We start from the raw sequence: 21654 nt of genomic DNA, 5'->3' as shown, positions 1-21654 counted from the left end.
GGGTATTCTACTTCCCTGGACGGGCTCTTCATCGACGATCCTCTCATTGGGTTGATGGTACGGCAGGGCACCGGAGGTGAGGTGGGAGAGAGAGAGAGAGAGAGATGGCCTCCCAAGGGACTAGTTATACCCTTCCCGGTAGCCCTTATCTCCCGCCAGATCAGCTCATTTCTTTTGTCTGATCTGGACGTGTTAAAACTCATACAAAAGGTACCGATCTGGGCCCATCAACCTGGATGGCCAGTTAATCGGTTTTAAACATCTCATCAGTATTCCCCTTTGTCCAATGGGTTTCGTGATGGGGCCATTCCAGTCTGAATGCCCCGTTGATCATTTGTAAACAGTGTCGATGTTCTCTAATGAAGGTCTGAAATGCAGCTAAGCTTGTCCCATTACATATAGAATAGGCCTTGCCTGCTCTTGATTGTTTGTGCAAACAACCTTGATGGGTTTTAATCAGAGGCCCGAATGCCACTGGGTTTGCTTCTCATGCATAAATGCAGAAGGTCTGTCTGCATTCGAGTTTCTGGAAAGTTCCTTCTCACAGTCATCGGAATACAAGTTTGTCAGTACAAACTGAAACTTACAGGCCTTGGCCATGAGGCTGACCGCAGCCATCTTGTTGAGCCCTGGATTCCAAACTCAGTCCAACCAGGGTTTCTTCAAGAAGCCAAAAGTAAATCTTCGGGGGGGAAACATGAAATTTGCGAATTCTTTCAGTCCCCCCTAGGATACTGAAACTTGCTTGAAGTGTCCAATTGAGGTGAGCAAATTTCTGACCCCCCACAAACAACCTTCCCCTACATTTATCTATCCACGATCCCCCGACACATACATTCCCCTTACTTAGAGAAAACCGCAGTGCACGGCAGGCATCTATCGATAGAAAATATGATCTGTTACAATAATCCAAGCACGGAGGGTATCCAATACCCCTGCACCACTTGGGACATCATAAAACTTTATTACAACTCACAACCTTTAATAAAAATCAACATCAGGCCAAAACCATATTTATTAAAAATAACAAACCGAAGGAACGAGCTTTATTAAAAATAACAAACGGATCTGCCATCACTCGACAGTGATATTGCACAAAGCTCACACGGGTGTTTCTTCTTCCACCCGGGCATACTGGTCCTTCCACAACCCCTTTGCTTTAAATTCTACCCCGGGGCCCTTTCTCCTACACTGGACACAAACCAGGTCGAGGACGATCCCTAGCTGACAGACTACTAAGATGTGGGACGCCATTCGAATCCAGGAGGGGAACTCTATACTCTCAAAAACGTCCCACCAGGGTGGGGTCATAATATCTAAAATGTCGGCCCCTATCTGTACAGTCTTCTGTTCCAAAGTGTAGAAGTGCTTTTGTGATACTAGAACGGCTTTTAATAATTTGGTAAGGTGCTCTGGGAGAGGGGGAATCGGGTAACCGAAGTGGGTGACATATTTCTGGAGGTGGGTAAAATTCTCCTCCACAGTGAGGTGAACAGTGGATGGTTCAGCAATGGGGACAATTCGTATCTGTGCCACTTGAACTTCTGCCTTGGGTTTGAAGCAGAAGCTGCTGTCACTCACCACGCACCAGCTGTACTGTCCGTGCTGGTAGTGAGACGCTCCTGTGGTGACGCAATATGTCCCACCTCCTATATATGCTACCTGTGGGGGAACATGGCCTTGTGCCATGGCTTCCATGGTACAATTTATAGGTTTCGCATCAGCAGCTCTGAACCCGCATTGTGGTTTTGAATAGGCATTCAAGTGCTGGGGACACAGGATGATGTGTGCTCCCTGGCTACGGCACCCCGAGAGGTCAGTAGCCGTCATAGCGTGCTCCCACTTTATGACATAGGGCGGGACCGCTGCAAAACCAATGTGTGCACCCCCTTGAATGATTCCAATGTTCTCCACCCTGTATGCCAGTGCGGGTCGGGCCGTCCCGCCCATGACCGGCATTCTTACAACTTTCCCCATGATGGTGTGGTTGGACCGCCCACAGTCCACTGGGACTGGGGAGGCCTCAGAAGCTAACCGGAGCTGGCACGGGCTTAATGCCTTCTCAAAAGGGTGGAGGGCTGCGAGGTGTTAGTTGCTGATCCAGGAGGGGACTAAACCTTGCTTTAAATCCTCCAGATTGCTGTGGCCCTCGCCCAGCAACCATGCTCCATACAGCACGCACACCTCGTTTTGCGCAGCCTGGTCAGAAGCGTTTCTGTCCTCCCTGATGAGAGCATTTACCGTCTTTGCATGTTTTTCCAGCTCCGCGATGATCTCCTACAAATGGTGAGTCATCGCCTGGTCTTCATGCAACTCAGAACCTACCACCTTATTCTCATCAGTTAAAATACCCTTTAATTGCATTTTTAGACCATTAATCTGGGTCTGCAGCTCGATGCCATCTAAACTGTTGATGACCGAGGACCCCGTGTTAAAACCAGTTAAAACATCATTAAAAACACCCCTTCTTTGCCTCCCAACCCCGTCCCAAATCTCGTGGTGAGTATACAATGCGGTCTTATTGACCTCCGAAAAGTCGAATTCACGGAATTTTTGAAACATCTCTGTTAATAGGGCTTGATACAATTTGGCAGTCTCTGCGGGGCACCACACGGGTAAGTGTACCTCAGTGAGGTTTAAAATCACCGAGGCCACCGCGTAATGCACCCCTTGATACAGCACCTGGTCTGTGGGTACTAGCACCAGGCCGTTCCCTGGTCCCTTGGTGGTGGCGGGGCATCCCTCTGCTACTGTCCGTGACATCAGGGTCGTGGGCAGGGGCCGTCGGGGGCGTGTCACTAGTTCAGTGGCATTAACTGAGATTGGGGAGTACGGGATCGCGCGTGCGTCCAGGCGGGACTCCCAGTCCATCCCCCTCCCGTTATTTTGCCACTGGCTGCGGAAAATGATGGAAATGCCTGTGGGGCAGACTTTCTCTGATCCCCACATACAGACGTAGATCCCCTGATCCGGTTCCCACCATTTATCCCAGCACACACTTAACCCTCCCTGGGTCCCTGTAATGGTCCTGTGAGTGTCATTCCCTAACCTTTCCCACTCTACCCTGGGGTTCCCCATGTCTTTGCTTATCTTTCTGAGCAACCACCACCTATCCAGGGGAACGTTCCCTTTACACGTCAAACATATTCTTTTGCCCACGGTGATGCTAATCCTTGGGGTGACGATTCGTATCCTCGGGCACTGGAGAGAGGCCTCCCCATACGTGAAGCCAGTCTCACTAGAATACTGGGTCGAATTGGATCCCAGCCATCCTGGCCAACTCCCCTCGTGGACATACGAGGTGATTTCATCCGCCTCCCGTAGACCACTTCCGTCGTGTGCTAGGGGCGCTCTCTTCCCCGAGCATCCGAAGATATGATGGTCCTCAACATCGCCCCTTCTCGCGAGGCTCAGCCCAAACAGGGCGAGCAGGATTATGCCTCTGCACATTTCGAAATTCTGAAAAAGACATAAAAGCATCTAGCCAGGTTCCCTGGAGGCTCCCTGGCTCGGGGGAAGTGTGATCGGGTCCCGCGACCTCGGCTCACATAGACAGCACTCTGGAACGGTTCCATACTTAAAACTTATAGACTACCGGTTCCTTACATAGAATTAAGTTAAAACACCCTAACTTAACCTTCATCACATTACTTAAAATTATACTACCTAAACTATATACATCCGCCGCCTGTCTCCGGCCGGCCAGCCTAATCCCTGTTTGGGCTGCTGCAGGCTGCTCCCTGCGACGTGGCTGCACTGATCTCCACTTCTGGTCCCTCGCAGCTTATGGCTGCTGGCTGGGGACCTCTGTCTTTCGGCTTCTCCCTGACACGGGAGCCCACCCTTTTTAACTGAAGAGCCGGTGACCATACTTTTCTGGGCTGGGGTGGCCGAGGAGACCTCCTAGGGAGTGCTACCGATGAGGCTACCCTGGCGAGCGGAGCCTTGGCTCAGGTCACAGTCCACGCTGGCTGGGGGCCTTCTCCCTCAGGTCCCTCCCCATCCAAACCTGAACTGGGGACGGGCAATCCCTCGCCACCGGCTGCCGGCGGCTGAGGGTCTTCCCCTCCAGGTTCAAAACCTGGTTCAGGCTTCTCCTCCTCGGAATCCCATAAGAGAGGGGGAGTGGTCTGGACAAAGTGCTGGGGAACTTCTCCCTTGACGCACGTGACTGCGCCTGCGTGTGCAGCCTGCATGTGCATACCCGCTGCGGGCTGAGGATTTCTAACCTTGGGTTGAAACCCAGCTGCCTGTTTCCCTGCCTCCGGCTTAAACAACTTACATTCATTTACATGGAACCATTTTGTGCGCCGGGGCATTCTTACTGCGTAAACCGTGGGGCTGGCTTTATCGACTATGCTATAGGGTCCCATGTACAGTGGCTCTAAACTCCCCACTCAGGCGTAGTTCCTAACCATCACTTGGTCCCCTATCTCCCACTGGTGATTCTTGCTAGGCTTGAGCAGCAACTGATTATTCCGATGCTGCTTCCCCATGCTACCTGCTGCCTGTTTGTAAATCTGTTTCAGGCGCTCGAGGAGTGTTCGGGTGAATTTATCCCGATTTATCTCCCGAAGCTGCCCTTCAGTAAGAACTGGGGCTAGGACATGGGTGGGGGTCCTCATAACCCTACCGGTCATGAGTTCGTGCGGGGAATACCCTGTACCCTTGGACTGGTTGGCCCGGATCCCCATGAGGACTAGAGGCAGGACCTCCGCCCATTTTTGGGGCGAGCCCACTGTCTCCTTCCTCAACTTTTCTTTAATGGTGCAGTTCATGCGCTCCACAATCCCTGAGGACTGTGGATTGTGAGCTACGTGCCACTTCCCCTTGATGCCGAGCAGCATAAGGGTGTTCTGCATGACTTGGCCGGTGAAGTGGCTTCCCTGGTCGGACTCCACAAACTGGGGTAGTCCCCACATTGAGAACACCTCTCGCACCAAGATCCTTGCAGTCCCTAATGCTGTGGCCATTTTGCAGGGGAAGGCTTCCACCCACTTGGAAAACACGTCTACCAGGACGAGGCAGTATTTGTAGCCTCCCTGGGTGGTGGGCAGGGGCCCGATGTAGTCGACCTGGATCGACTGCCATGGTCCCTCCACCCTCCTAACATGTCCCATGGGCACCTTCCTTCTGTGGGGGTCGGGGTTGTTTGCAGCGCACACAAGACAGCTAGCACAGAACTCGTGGACGTCTTCCCGGAGTCGTGGCCACCATCCCGCCTGTTCCACCCATTGCCAGGTGGTCTCAGGCCCGGGGTGTCCCGCTCCCGGACCCTCATGGGCCAGTTGAAGGAACTCCCTCCGGTGTTGCTGGGGCACTATCCACTGTTCTTCTTTGAACAGCATGCCTCCCCTTATGGAGAGGGCCACTGCGCCGTAAGGGCCTTCAACCTTGCTGCCCTCCACTACTGCGCTAATGACGACTTTCAGGACAGCATCCTGGGCTTGGACCGTTTTAAGGTCCGGGGCTAACACTACTCCTAAGCTCCCTTGGGTCCCATCCCTGCCTCTAACTGCTGCCATGGGCCCGGACTCATACGGGTCCCAGAAAATGCCTGCGTGTGCACCCTCCTTGGCCAACATGTCGGCTTGCTGGTCACCCTGGCTGCGGGGTTCTCTGGAGGAATGGGCCTTCACTTTGTGGATGAAGACCTCGCCTTCCTCCCCCACAGCTGCCAGGATTTTCTCCAGCAGGGGCTTTACTGTTAAGGGCCTCCCGTCGGCGGAGGTATACCCACGACGGAACCAGATGGCCAGGTATTCCGTACACGAGTTGCAAGTGAACATGCTGTCCGAGCAAATCGTGTATGGGGTGGGGAAGATTTCGGGGTGGGTAACCACGTACACCACGCGGACAGTTCCGCCTGTTGGGCGCTCATGGTGCTGGGCAGCTTGATCACCAGGGCAATGTTTGCTGTTGGGTCATAAACTCCACAACCCATGAGTCGTTCGCCAGCAGATACCATGCTGGAACCGTCTACATAGATTTCGCGGCCTGAGGGATATATCCCAGCCCGTAAACCTACGTTCACCTCCCATACCCCTTCTATGGAACACCGATGGGCTGTTTCAGGATATACCATATTGGCCGCGAGCTTTGGCTCGCAAAGGCCCCTCACCTTCAGATCCATCTGCGAGCGGAGGAGGGTCCAGCGCGCATTGCATGCACTGCTGACTGTCCCATCTTTAATCCTCCCGTCCAGAAGCACCTGGGTTGGTGTGTGGTGTGTGAGGAGGGTGATGGGAGAGGTGCCTGTGAAGATCAAGGATCTTTTCACAGCCCAGTACGTGGCCAAAAGGTGCCGTTCGCAAATTGAGTAGCTCCTCTCCACATCAGTGAGCACTCTGGAGGAATAGACCACGGGCCTTAGACTGCCGTGCCGCTCCTAGAGCAGCACAGCACTCAGGCTGTCCCCGCTGGCCGCTACCTCCAAGAAGAAATTTTTCCCCCCATCTATGCTCCTAGGGCTCATGTGGTCTGCAAGTCTCCCTTGAGCTTGACAAATGCTGCCTGGCAACCCTCATCCCAAGACCACTCCACTTGTTTGTGTAGGAGTCGGAGCAAAGGGGCTGCTGTGGCTGCATAGTCTTCAATGAAATCCCTGCAGTACCCCGTTAACCCTAGGAACGACCTCACACCTCTCACTGTGTTGGGGACCGGCAACTCTTGGACCGCTTCCCTCCAAGCCTTGTCTATGGCTCTCTCCCCTGCGCGGACGTTTAGGCCCAGGAATTTAACTTCCCACTGGCCGATCTGCGCCTTTTTCGGGTTGACTTTGAACCCCTTATTCTGTAGCAACTGCAGCAGTTCGGTGAGTAGTGGGCCATGCTCCCCGACTGAGTCAGTAAACAAGAGCAGGTCATCCACATACTGCAGCAACTGGGTGGGCTGACTAAATTCCTTTAAGCTATCCGCCATACATTGGTGGAAGATGCTGCGGCTGTTATGGAAGCCTTGTGGCAAACAGTTCCAAGTATACTGTTGCCCCTTAAAAGTAAAAGCGAACTTATACTGGTCCTCCCTCCTCAAGGGGATGGACCAAAACCCATTTGAAATATCCAGCACCGTGAATGTGGTCGCGGATGCTGGAATATTCCCGATGAGGCCGGCCACTGCTGCCACTGTGGGGGTGCACGCGGGGATATTGCTGTTGAGCACCTGATAGTCCACCGTGGCTCTCCATGAATTGTCCGGTTTTCTGACCGACCAAAGCGGTGAGTTAACATGGGTGGCTATGGGCCTCAACACTCCCTGCTGTACTAAAGAGGACATGGCTGCCTCCATGTCGGGCTCTGATACTCTGGGGAAGTCATATTGCTTCTGGGGCCGGGCCATGGGGTCCCCGTCCACTCTGACCTCAAACCCGGTGTCCCTCCCGCAGTCGTGTTGGTGCGTGGCAAACGCAGCTAGGTTAGCCTGCACGAATGCCTGAAATTCCCCCAGGACACCGTCGACCATGAGCCCGAGGTTGTAACCTTCTTTTGGCTTCACAGTACACAGGGTCCCCTTCCCTTCCTTGCTCGGGATGACAACTACACCTCCCTCTTTACCCGTATTTGCTCCCCAAAGGCAATGATTGCGGAGATCCACGAGGATCCCGTGGCCCACGATGAAGTCAGCCCGTAGGATCCCCTTTCCTCCCTCCGCTTCCCACTTCGCCAGGATGCACGTCCACTTGGTCCGGAGCGTGCCCAGGCGGATTGAGAGCGGCTTGGAGAATGCTCCCGCCTGTTCCTTACCGGTGAACCCCGATAGAACGTATGGAACCCCGCTAGACAGAGGTGAGGTGGTGGGGTTAGCTGCGTGGATCACGGTGCATGATGCTCCCGTATCCAGCAGATAAGTTCCTTTAACCTTCTCTACCTCCATCTGCACGAGCAGTCTCTTCCATCCGTCATACCGGAGAGCACACAGGTAGACAGGCTGCGTGGGCTCCGGTCATTGTGGGGCGTCAAAGGTGGCCGAGGGAACCACCACACCGGTGGTGGCTGCTATTTTCCCCTGGCTGGTCAGGAGGAGAGATCGTATCGACTCCAAGAGTGGCTCGATCGCAGCGGGAGGGATACCTGGCTCTGCCTTTTGGGCTGGGGTTGATGAATTCTTTCCCTTATTCTCCTTCCAGGGATTCTTACAATCCTTTCGCCAGTGGCCGTCCTTCCCGCACCCGTAACAGTTTAACTTAGTCTGGGAGGGACGGTTCCCCTCCTGGTGCCACTCTTTCTTAACCTGGTCCCCAGGTTTAACCTCATGGACCTTTCCCTTGGGTTGAGGCGTCTCGATACAACTCATATTCTTAAACACTACCGTGAGCTGGCGGATCACCATTTCTTTGGTGGTCTGGCGGCTTCGGGGGTCAAACCAGGCCGCAGCCTGGGCTCGGATTTGGGGCAGGCAGTTTGTCATTAGACAACGGAGCCAGTGGGTCAATTGGACTTGGTTGAGTAATGTCCACACTGGCATTCCCGGGCATGTGCTCCGGTAGACTGGCCACAGCCTTTCTGCGAACGCCTGTGGGGACTCCCCTGGGAGCTGCACCGTTCTTTCCGCCCGGGCGAACGGACTACCGTCATTGAGTCCCATGGCCTCCAATATCTCGTTCCTCAAATCCTCATAATCTTTCTGCCCCTTCTTACATTCATCAGATAGGGTCTGGAGGAGATCACTCCCCAGAGAAAACAGCAGCATCTTAGCTTGCTCTGCGTCATCGCAGTCATTAACGCAAGCTGCCTGTTCTATGTCCCTGAAATGCAGAGAGGGTTCTCCCTTTTCGGTGAGCTTGGGGATGTGACTAACCATGGCCCTGAGCTGTTGGGTGCCATGCGGCACCACAAACTGATTCTGGATGGCCCCTGGGTCATCGTCATCAACGGGTGGGCCGTACCTCCGTTGTCGGAGGGGGTACACCGGTCCTGGTCCCGGCCTATCTAGCGGGGCCTGCTGTGCTTCCCCTACCACCTCATCCTCCACCTCCCCTTGCTGCCAGGACTCCTGAAAGCTCGGAGCTATGGGTGGTGGCCGTGGGACCTCTGATACCCTAGTCAACTTCGTTCTGGGTGCTGCCTGTGGGACGGTTCTGTTTGGGTTGCCAGTAAAGTCCGACTGGCCCTCCTTAGGGCTAATGAGGCATACCATGCCCTTCGCCCTCGATAAGGCCATGCCCAAGCTTTCTATCTCCTCCCTACAGGGACCGTGATCTGCCTCCTCGAACCCCCGGTCGCAGGCTAGCTTCTACGCTGCCTTTACCTCCCTTACTTTCTCCTCCTGCTCTTTTAATTCTTGGGTGAGGTCGCAAATCGTGTCCTGCAGCCTTATCTCGCTGCCCCTCGCCTCTCTAACCTGGTATTCCAAGTGCTCCATCTTGCGCCTAGCGCTGGCTTTACGTTCAGTGGTCTGGTATTCCAGGCGCTCTACCTTTGCGTGGTGTTCCCGTTGCACTTCGACTGCCTGGGCCTCCAGGCGCTCTACCTTTGCCTGGTGTTCCTTGGCCATCTGTGCTCTTTCTTAGCTTAACACCTGAAGCGCCACTAGCACGTTCTCTTCCGCTAAAACCTTATCCTGCATTTCTCGGGCCAATTTCTTGAGCTTGGCAGCCTGTGCTGTTACAACACTGTCCAGCACTAGGATTTGTTTCTTATAACACATTAACCAGACTGCCTTTTCAATTGCGCTCTTATGCTGTTTACTCGCCGTCCACTGGGCGGCGGCGTCCATGGGACGCTCGGCCTTTAACATAGTGCCCACCCATTTCTTGGCGATATTGACCTTTCTACACGCATAAGTGGAAACCACTCTTCCATTGTGGTTTCTCCCTCCGCACCACTGTCTGTTATATCGCATACTGTCGCCGATGGTCCTGCCACGGTCGTCATTTCTGTAGGGGGTTTTGGTTTGGGGTTTTGTGCCTGGCCAGTCAGTCGTATCTGAGCTGCTCCAGCCCCATGTGGTTTGAATCACTTCCCCTTTGGTTCTGACCACCGGACTTATTTACAAGTAGCAATATAGACAAATGAGACCAGTGGTTTGGTGCAAAGAAAACCAATGTTTATTAAAATAGAGAAACAATTACTATACAGAGAAAAATCACTATGGATGCAACACAATTACACTTAACGGGGGAGGAGAAACGGACACATCGAGGGAAAATGACTAAAAAGACACTTTAGCAATTCCCCTTAACTCCCACCCTTTACACCTATCTAGATTGTCTTGTGATGGGCCAGAAAATTGATGCTCACCAGTCTAGGATGTGGAAATGCCTGCTCCGTGCCCTGTTGTCTGCCGATGTCTTAGGTTTTCACTGCCCAAAGCAGAGATACCCCAGTAATTTAAATGTAACTGCGTGTATTCTACTTCCCTGGACAGGCTCTTCATCGATGATCCTCTCATTGGGTTGATGGTACGGCAGGGCACCGGAGATGAGGTGGGAGAGAGAGAGAGAGAGATGGCCTCCGAGGGACTAGTTATACCCTTCCCGGTAGCCCTTATCTCCCGCCAGATCAGCTCATTTCTTTTGTCTGATCTGGACGTGTTAAAACTCATACAAAAGGTACCGATCTGGGCCCATCGACTTGGATGGTCAGTTAATCGGTTTTAAACATCTCATCAGTGTTCCCCTTTGTCCAACGGGTTTCGTGATGGGGCCATTCCAGTCTGAATGCCCCGCTGATCGTTTGTAAACAGTGTCGATGTTCTCTAACGAAGGTCTGAAATGCAGCTAAGCTTGTCCCATTACATATAGAATAGGCCTTGCCTGCTCTTGATTGTTTGTGCAAACAACCTTGATGGGTTTTAATCAGAGGCCCGAATGCCACTGGGTTTGCTTCTCATGCATAAATGCAGAAGGTCTGTCTGCATTCGAGTTTCTGGAAAGTTCCTTCTCACAGTCATCGGAATACAAGTTTGTCAATCCAAACTGAAACTTACAGGCCTTGGCCATGAGGCTGACCGCAGCCATCTTGTTGAGCCCTGGATTCCAAACTCAGTCCAACCAGGGTTTCTTCAAGAAGCTAAAAGTAAATCTTCGGGGGGGGGGGGGGAAACATGAAATTTGCGAATCCTTTCACTTGTTAGAACCTTTTAGGGTAATTTTGACTGTTGCCGGTAGTGTCAAACGTACGATATCGGCTCGGCCACTCATTATACACCCAGTCCAATTTTAGTATCCATGGAAACAATACTTGGGAGAGGTGCTTAAAGGGCAGCTGAGCCAATATCACACATTTGACACTATCGCTAAAAGTCAGCATTATCCCCTATGAAAGGTGAATCATGAGAAACTGATGCAGATTTTCATGTGGGACAGAAAGGGATAAAAATTAAAATTGAGGTCTCAGCTTACATTGAAACCTGTGAATTAGTTACATGAATGACAACATTGACACAAATGAAAAGTTAGAGAGTTTCATCACCACAGCATGGTTGCAGTGACCATTGCTAATTATCTACTGGTGCAGCAGTTGTTCAAGGAGATGAGCTGTCTGGCTTGCAGAGAGTGTAGGAAGTGCACCATTTGCAGAACAAGCTGCCCCGGCCACAGATTTACCACAAAGAGATAATAACTTGGACCTCAAAGAAGTAAGGGGCGATTTTAACTCGGGGTAGCAATCAGAAATGCGGAGCCAAAGCAGACGGCGAACAGTGCGGCCTCTGTGAGTCTGAGGCCCGGGAGGTTTTATCGCCCACACTCATTTACATGCCCCACCTCATTTACATGACTCCCACCCGAAGCTGGTGGGAATGACGTCACCATCGACGTGGAAAGTTTGTGATCAGAGGAGGAGGGAAATCCGGGGCAGCAGAGGTCCAAGGTATTATTGTGGGCCAGGAGGATAGGAGTGCTCCTCCTGGCCAATATTGGACCATTAAAAAAAAAGTTTTATGTCACTTACGTGGGCCTGCCAAGAACAGCCAAGAACTCGATTTCAGCAACAACAGAAACAACTGAAGTTTTACCAATTGCTTGCTTCCCCAAGATACAGGGCACCATAGCAGTTACAGTAGCCTAGTGGTTATAGTACTGGATGAGCAACCCAGAACTCATGAGTTCAAATTGAATTGAATAAACCTGATCATTTGTGGGCTAACTTCTGGATTTTCAGAATAAAGAAAACAACTGTTCACTAATGTCCTTTATGTGACTCCAATCCCAAACTATGTGGTTGGCTCTTAACGCCCTTTTAAGTTCAGCAATAAAAAGAAAATCAGAAGGTGTTCATTGTCACTGGGTCAATATCAATATCCTGAGGATGTGAAAGATGCTAAATAAATGCAGATTCCTTCTTTAATGATGCTAGTGGCAAAAATAAAGCAGCACAATTGTCACAAGGCTTCAAAAGAACCTTAAGGCCCGATTTAAACCCTGCCTGCTGGGTGAGAATGGGGCGGGTGGTTATAATGGTGGTCGGGCTCTTCCCATTGTGTTACTGCTCACAGTCATTTTAACTGCGCTGTATTAAGTCACAGGAAGGAGCCCGCTACTAACTGGGACCTCATTAAAATGCAATGCGTATTAGAACAAAACCTGTCTTCAGGGGGTGCAATTTTACATAAGAACATAAGAAATAGGAGCAGGAGTAGGCCAATCGGCCCCTCGAGCCTGCTCCGCCATTCAATAAGATCATGGCTGATCTGATCCTAACCGCCAATCTACTATCACTGAACCATCTCCTGAATCTAACAGAATTAGACACACGAAATAGGAGCAGGATCAGGCTACACGGCCCCTGGGCCCGCTCCGCTACCCACAGGGCCATGACCGATCCGAACCTAGACTCATGTCCAAATTCCTGCCCGTTCCCCATAACCCTTTATTCCCTTTACTTCTAGGAAACTGTCTATTTCTGTTTTAAATTTATGTAATGATGTAGCTTCTACAGCTTTTTGGGGCAGCATATTCCATGGGCCTACCACCCTCTGAGTGAAGTAGTTCCTCCTCATCTCAGTTTTGAAAGAGCAGCCCCTTATTCTAAGACTATGCCCCCTAGTTCTAGTTTCACCCATCATCGGGAACATCCTCCCCGCATCCACCCGATCCAACCCCTTCACAATCTTATATGTTTCAATAAGATCGCCTCTCATTCTTCTGAACTCCAATGAGTAGAGTCCCAATCTACTCAACCTCTCCTCATATGTCCATCCCCTCATCCCCGGGATTAACCGAGTGAACCTTCTTTGTACTGACTCGAGAGCAAGTATGTCTTTTCTTAAGTATGGACACCAAAACTGTATGCAGTATTCCAGGTGCGGTCTCACCAATACCTTGTACAACTGAAGCAATGCCTCCCTATTTTTATATTCTATCCCCCTAGCAATGAAAGCCAACATTCCATTGGCCTTCTTAATCACTTGCTGCACCTGCATACTAACCTTTTGAGTTTCGTGCACCAGGACCCCCAAATCCCTTTGTACTTCAGTACTTTCCAGTTTCTTGCCATTAAGATAATAACTTTAAGATATGCATCCTTTCTTTAAATAGGCCTCAGAAGTCGCGTCGGATATTGCGTGTGGCAGGTGGGCGGGCTGCCTGATTCCCGACATGATTGGGAGGGAAGTCTGACAGTCAAATGGAAATGAGGCCCGGGAGTTACGATTGCCCAGGGGCACGCTGGTGACATCAGGGGCACTCCCGTCTGCCCAACTTGCACCCCAAGTTAAAATTGGGGCTTAAGTGTCAGCAACAATTTTTTCTGAAATAAAAAAAAGCAATCAGAAATAGCTGAAATATATTTATCATGCCTTTTAAATAAAATTCTGTATACTCACCACTAACTAGCATCCTTGGACACTCATTTCACGTGAACCTAAATCATGAATGGTCTTCCGGCACACGCAGATGCTGTGAAGTGACATGTAGGACATCCACACCCACATTTTAATATTTAAATGAAACACCTGCCTGTTTCAGGTGGGTGCTTGCTGCTACCCATCCTTTACGATGGAAATAGGTGTAGCTATAAAGTGGGTGGAGATCCAACATTATGAATTGCTGCCCAATTTTCCTATCGGGTTCACCTGATTTACACCTAAAAGTTAGACCAACCTGATTGGAAAATCTACGCCCATATTTCTAATTGTCTTTCTGTTTTGCAATTGATTTATATTAACATACACGGTTCATTTTCTTTTTGACTTTTAAGAATACGGTATGCCACAGTTGGAGCAAAAATATATCACATTGGTTCACAAAGCTCTTCTGATTAATTAATAATCCCACAATTAAATCAAAAAATGAAAACCATTCATGAGGCACCAAGCAGGGGCCAGGCGATTTCTCACGGGGAAGGAGGAAAATCAGTAAGTAAGTCACTTGGAGAATACCTCCTATCAGAGGCAGAGGCCTTGCAGAGGGTCACAAAATTGAAAATCGCTTACAATAATGGGCAAACTACCCATCTGTTGTAATATTCACAATGCAGAGTTTTTGACTGAGTTCAGATCTACTCAAGTAGTGTCAATGCTTATCATCGCAACACTGCTGTAAGCAAGGTTTATTTTTTATGTTCAGCAAAGTCAAATAGGATGCAGGTCGGTGGTGTTTAAATAAGCTTCACAATTACAACAATTGCTGCTGCACTTGTTAAATTTAAAATGGAAGCAGCTGCAGATTTCTCAGAAAGCCAATGAAAAGATTGAAAATATTGAACTGAAATCACAATAATGCCTCCTGAGACGCACAAGGTCTGGATCCGTGTGCAATCTACCAGGATTGTATTCTCTCATTCTATTTGAATATGTAAGCAACAAGCAAGCAAAAAATAAAAAGTACAACTTCCATCAGTTCCTATCGAACTGAACTTCCTGAAGCCCTTGGATTCTTTTTGACTTGGTCCGAACACCATTTCCTTCCTCCTGCAGCTGTGTTTCCTGATGTGGCCTTATCACTGGAGAAAATGATTCAGGATAGGCAGGAGTTGGGTATCGACCAGTCCAAATACACGTCTGTGGCTCCACTGATTGAAAGTGAATTAAGGCTGAGCTGGGGGGTTTGTTTCTGTTAATTTATATACCCTGTACTTGAAATGTTATTTGTTTTTTATGTAACTTTGAGGCACTCAATGGACTGAATGCCTACTGCGCCTGGCACTATCGCAGAAAAATGACTAATGCCAACTGTGTAATTTTTACTCCTCCTTCCAGCACCCAGAAACTACCATCCTCATGTGCGGCCGTGCCAGTCTACATTGGGGAAGGTCAATGTTGAACATATGATCTAATTTTACCATCTTATTAAAGAGACACAGGAAGGATACATTGAGATAAAATCTATCACTGTATATGAGTGCATTGATTTTTATTTGAATTTGGGTTTGCAAAGAAAGTACTGCACATTGGGTTGATTTGAGTGGCTTTGCCTGGCGTTAACGGGGCAGTGTTGGCCTCCAAATGGGGCCGGTAGTCTTGTCGCCCCGGTAACACCGCCCATGTGAACTGTAACACTTAAAATGGGACTTACCACCAGATGTCCAAAGCGACTGCCTGATTCAGGCAATAGGCCCTACTTAATGTGGAAATTGAGATCCTGGGGAAATTGCTATTTTAGGTAGGAACTGGTCACGATTAGTTCCATGAAGCAAGGAAAAGAGGCCCGGCAAATGTAATTCTTGAATTACTTTTGTGGGCCTTGGAAGAGCAGGAGCGCACCTCCGGGGCCCACAAAAATAATCTGGGCCACTGCCACCCCAGGACTCCCACACTCCATAGCTTACCTTCTTGGCAGCAGATCCGACCCGTTTTCCTTTGCCAAATCTGGTGAGGTGTGTCGGAATGCCCGGAGCCTCAAATCACAGGGGGTCACCTCGCCGCCGGAACGGGTGTCCGACCACCGCGCTCCCCGGTTGACCTTGCAAACCTCAAATTAGACCCCTGAGATAGAAATCTGTTCATGTTATTAAAAAGGTAAATTAATTTAAGATCAATAGATCATGTTGTCCCACACGTCGGGACAACATATTCTATTGGGTCTATGATATATCATAGGATTGAAATGGGCCAGAAGTCGGACAAGTGCACGACTCTGACATTGGTACAAAAAGTGGTTTTACATCACACCAAAGCTTCATTTAGAATGGAAATGCAGCTAGAATCCTTACCTGGTGTCAGAGCGTGAGGATCAAGACTCCCTGGAGGAGGTAACGTTGGATATTCTGGTTCAAGCTTGTGTTGCTGAAAGTGCAATGGACTCACACTGCCACCATCCATTGATCTCGTCGCTGACCCCGGGGGGATTTACCGGGAATTAAATGGGAGCAAAACCGCGCCCCCCCCTCCCCCCACCATGAGGAAGAGGCACTCAGCATACTGGGCCATACAGCGGCCAAAGGTGAAGGAGATGGAGAGAATGGGCAGGTTGCAGAACCAGGTTTGTGTAAGGATGAGTGAATTCTGCTTCCTGAGTCTAATGCAGCCATGATTAAGCACACAGACCATGAAATGAGACAACTGCAATATTAATTACGAAGGGGACCAGCAGGATGTCTCCCAAAATGTGCTTTATCTGGCTGGCCTGCAGCAGGAGCCTGTCACCAGCCTGCGAAGCATGATTGGGGAAGATTTCTCACAACTGCAGCATTCCCTGGCGGTAACTGTTAATGAGATCTTTGCAGCAAAATCTGTTTCCTCAAGGAAACTCACAGTGCTGCCATAAGGCCCTGGGTACCCACATTCAGTCAGGCGTAGACAGAGAACTTACAGCTCTGATTCGGTGCGCCCACCAGCCAATCATTGGCCCATCAGAGGATGCACCCAACATCAGCAACCTGCCAGGTGTGGCTTCATAAGATGTAACTATCTCAAGGAATTCCGTTCCTGTGAGACAATTTGTTTGGTCCTCCACAATGCCTGAACATGCTGGTTTGCAGCCGGGTTGCGCTGTCATCAGATTTGGAGATGCAACTTGCAGCTGGTCCCTCTCAGGACAGTAGCTGCTGGAGACCTCAACCATCTCAGTCCCAGGAGGTTCCATTCGTGTAGCACCCAAAGAAGGTTTTAAGCCACCTGGAGGCATTATGGTGGTGATTGAGCATATTCTGCAGTGTTGTACAGAGGTCATTGTAATAAAATCTCACCTCAGTGAATTTTGAATGTAGAGCCATCATATCTAATTCATCACCACAAACCCTGGGCACATCTGTCCTGTTTCCGTGGCTCCTAAGCATGTCCTGGTTGGAGCAGGATGACAGAAAATGTAGCAGATCATCCCATTATCCTGCCCTCATTTGCATAGCCTACAACACCTGACTGGCAGCCTTGCACTGGGCTCCGACCGGGGAGGGGGGAGGTGAAAAGTTGGGGGCCAGGGGGATGTGTGGACAGAGACTTGACAGAGCGGGATGCTCACGCTCAATGCTATCCTGCCAATTTTGGGCAAATGGGGGCCGGAATATCCAGGCTCTATTTTTGACCTATATTTTTTATGTGACACACACAGCTGGGAGGGAGTCAAATATTGCAACACAATTCTTGGGTTTCTGATATCATTAATAAATACTAAACCCACAGCAGCAACTCAACCTCAATTATATAAAAGTCTTAGAATTCCCCCCCAGTAACCTGTTCCTTTACATCGTTATTGGGAGGTTGAAAGAATAAATATTAGAACTGTGTGCGGAAAATAAACTGTTCAATGAGTCACAAATGTTGAGGAGGTGGGTGGGTCGGGTTTATTTTCAGTGCCATCTCATTTGTATTTTGTTTACACCTTGTAATTTCTTCCTTTTTAAAAAGTCTTTCACCTTCAAGTTTTTATGGCCAGTCACTCGAGTTCAATAGTGAAGTGCTTAGACATTTTATGATTGGTGGTTAGATATATCCTTGTTTGGCACTTTTATTGGCCATTAGTTCCTCTGGAGCTTGTTCTGTGGTTATGAGTTCCGTTATTTTCACAGAAGCTGAGATGATAGGGGACTAAGGAGAAGTGGGACGTGAGGGGAAGAGTTCGCATCATTTTTCTTTTACCTTGACTACTGTTTTGCCATTGCTTACACTAGGCAAGGCAACCCTCGAAATTTTAAACCATCCCCCTTTGCCACCTTAATGTTGCCCAGAGTTGCTGAAGGGTTCATGATGAGAAATCTAGTGGATGACATTTTCCATCATTAACACCTATCACCCCCACCCCCTCCCCACCCAATATGGGCAGACACATTCAGCAACAGCTCTCACTTCCAGTGGGAAATCCCACCAGACATTGAAGCACCGGCAGAATGGTTCCCGAGATCACCTCCAATCACGACCACCCCGTTGTTGTCCAAAATTGGGTAGAAAATTCAGTCAGTGAAGTGGAGATCTGAGCCTGGATTTTCCGGCCCCCTCCCACCGAAAAATCAGCGTGAGAGTGGTGACCGTGGGTGGAAACTGACTCGGGAGCCTGCATCGATGTATCACCCCGCCCCAAAGGAGCACAGCACAGCGTAGGCCTGGGCAGGTATCCCCTCATCCACCCCTATTCAGGCCAGAAGTAGGGCTTACTGAATCAGAACAGGTGGGCCCAGAGCTCACAGTATAAATAGTGGTGGATCAACCATGTAGGCGGCAGGTTGGAATTTCAGTGAGGTGACATTTGATGTGATTGGATAGAGAGGAGCTATCGCAATATATAGTTTGCCTCTGCTGTTATTTCAACTTAGTGCATTTCAGTCTGCTTATTTTCTGAGGACTGAAGCTGTGGGCTCTGCTTGGGAGGGATTTAAAGAGGTCAAAATTACTTCTTAAAGGGGAATCTTCCCAGGGAGAGTGAGAGCATGGCAATGCCTATACAGTATTTGGCATTCCTTGATATGGAGGAGCAGGAGGAGAGACTGGAACAGAGAAGATAAAACTGAATCAGAGAAGACCGAAGAGAGTAAGGAATTACCCAGAAAGCAGACAGCACACAGCACGCCACTGAATAGGCACCAAAATAATACTTCAAGCCACTTCAAGGCAAAGTACAGCAGCAAAAATAGAACTCTAGAGGGAAAACAAACAAATGGGGAGCTGTTCTTCCGGTTCTACGTCACCCAAAACCACTTCTGGGATTTCCTACTGGCAGGGACATCAGCTGTACAATATATCTGTTCAAATATGGGCAGGCATATTGTAATGGGGTAGAAGTAACAGAAGTACATTACACAATGTATTACTTGCCATTTGTGCCTTTGCAGCACTAAGTGCTAGGATTGCCAGTAGGTTCCGGAAGTCTTGGGTTGCTAAAATGGGAATGAAGGGATTTAGACTGTAAAGGCTGCCTCGCTTATTGCAATCAACCACACTAGGCAAAGCCAGCAGATTGACTGACCTGGCAGAAGTTGCCCCTTGGAATGATCCAATGACCAGGAATCAAGCACAGTAGTGACTTTCTGGGCCACAATAAGCACTGTCCTGGTTCTGGAGGAAGTCTGCAGATCTCCTTGTAGGATTGAACAAAGCTCTATCAAGGCTTCTATGCTGAACTGCAGCCTCCTTATGCAGATCTGCTGGGATAAGATTGTCTGGGTCAATCCATCCTGGTGGCTGGGTATCTGCAGGAGGGTGGAACCTCCTGGAGTGCTGCTTGAATGTGTCTGGCCTCCCAGCTTTTTTGCTGTTCCACCTCCTTTTCTTTCTCCAACATATAAAGGAAACCTCACTGGGTAACCCATGCTACAACCTTACTGAATATTTTATGCAAATTTCTCAACCAAATACCAGTCTCGAGGAAGACTCCAGAATGAAGCTAGGAGCCTCAAAAATAAAGTGCTATATCTTTTTCCAAAGTAAAGTAATGTCTCCTTCACCAGTAATTTCCATAAGGGGTCTTCTGATCTTTGATCATAACTTCAGTGGAAACCTGAGGGAAATGGCATTAACACCCATTTATGCCATTTCTCCAGGGTTTCCAGCGATCTTCAGCCAAAGTTACGGTGAGTGATCAGCGAATGCCCCCACCCCGCCACCCTTCACCACAGAAATTCTATTAGCACAATGAAACATTATACTTCACCTTTTAGAGCCTTTTGTAGTTGTCAAACTGAATTACCGTTGTTTTATAATGGCATATCTTAGATGGGTGCTCCTAGAGCATAAATGGCAGAACTTACCACATCCAATCCTTAACCCTTCATTAGCATGGTAGCACTCTCGTTAAAATGGGTGCATCTTCCACCAGCTCTCCATTCCGTCAAAAATGAGGGCAGAACTTAAATGGGGTGATTCAAGCTATGTCCCAAATTTTGGCCCCCCTACCCATTAGATCAATTGGGTTTGTGCCCTACTAAACCACTGGAATTTCCAGGCATAAGTCTTTATTTGTGGAAAATTAAGATTAAGAGGCTTTTAAAGATTATAGTGATGCATATTATTCAAATATTGCATATATTACATATATGAATATTCTTACTAAGACCTTGTCTGGTCAAACCTCTGACTTTCTCCTGTGATATGATCATTATTATTTTCCACTTCTCCAGTTTTCTGAATGTTCTGTGTCATATTTTTTTTAAACTGTACTTAAATCAGACATGCTGCTTCTTGGAAATCGCTGCCAAAATAAAGGTAAAGAAGCTGTCCTGCAGCAATTGGCTGATTTGTTGTTTGGAAGTATCCTAGTGACAGATGGTGTTGTGGAATCAGAGTAGGTCAATCGGATAAACTCATTTTATTGGATTGTCTTTCCTCAGAGTAAAAGAAGTAACACTAGTATCTCAACGCTACTGATCATGTCAGTTGGGAGTTGTGGTTTCCTCAGTTTAAGCTATAAAACAAAGAGAACGGCTTACCCATTGGTGTTTAGACACTTGTGCCAAACGTGTGAGGTTAGATGAGTGGTTAGATGAGGCTGTACCTCCTGCTGCTTACATTGTTTAGGCAAACTTGTGTTCATAAAACGCGAAACAATAAAGAAAGTTTATAATGAGGATACAACTTGTACTTTACAATAACTTCCACCAACAACCCCCACCAGTATACTTCGCTGAGGAGATGATTCAATAACTGTCCTTTAAATCATGCACAAATATTCTGTTCTTCAGGACTGACAAACACAGCTAAGATTAACCATAAAACTTATTTGACAATAAGGCATTTGCACCATGGATTCCCAAGTAGAATAAAATTGTGAGCCAAAGATTAATCAAGGTTCACAACATAGAATCATTGAATAGTACGGCACAAAAGGAGGCCATTCGGCCCATCGGGTCTGTGCCGGCTCTATCGAAGAGCAATCTAGTCAGTCCCAACCCCCGCTCTTTCCCCATATCTCTGCAATTTTTTCTCCTTTAAGTATCCAATTCCCATTGAATTTTAAGCGAACCCACCTGTCAGGAAATTACCCCTGCCTCCCTCACTATCCCCCTCCCTCACTATCCCCCTCCCTCACTATCCCCTCCCTCACTACCCCTGCCTCCCTCACTATCCCCCTCCCTCACTATCCCCCTCCCTCACTATCCCCCTCCCTCACTATCCCCTCACTCACTATCCCCCCTCCCTCACTATCCCCCTCCCTCACTATCCCCTCACTCACTATCCCCCTCCCTCACTATCCCCCTTCATCACTATCCCCCTCCCTCACTATCCCCCTCCCTCACTATCCCCCTCCCTCACTATCCCCCTCCCTCACTATCCCCTCACTCACTATCCCCCTCCCTCACTATCCCCCTCCATCACTATCCCCCTCCCTCACTATCCCCCTCCCTCACT

This window comes from Somniosus microcephalus, chromosome 9 (genome assembly GCF_052327205.1).
Source record: "Somniosus microcephalus isolate GS21.2 chromosome 9, FLI_Smic_1.0, whole genome shotgun sequence".
In the NCBI taxonomy this organism is placed as follows: Eukaryota; Metazoa; Chordata; class Chondrichthyes; order Squaliformes; family Somniosidae; genus Somniosus; species Somniosus microcephalus.
The sequence above is the reverse complement of the archived record's forward strand: the minus strand, read 5'-3'. Positions refer to the sequence as shown.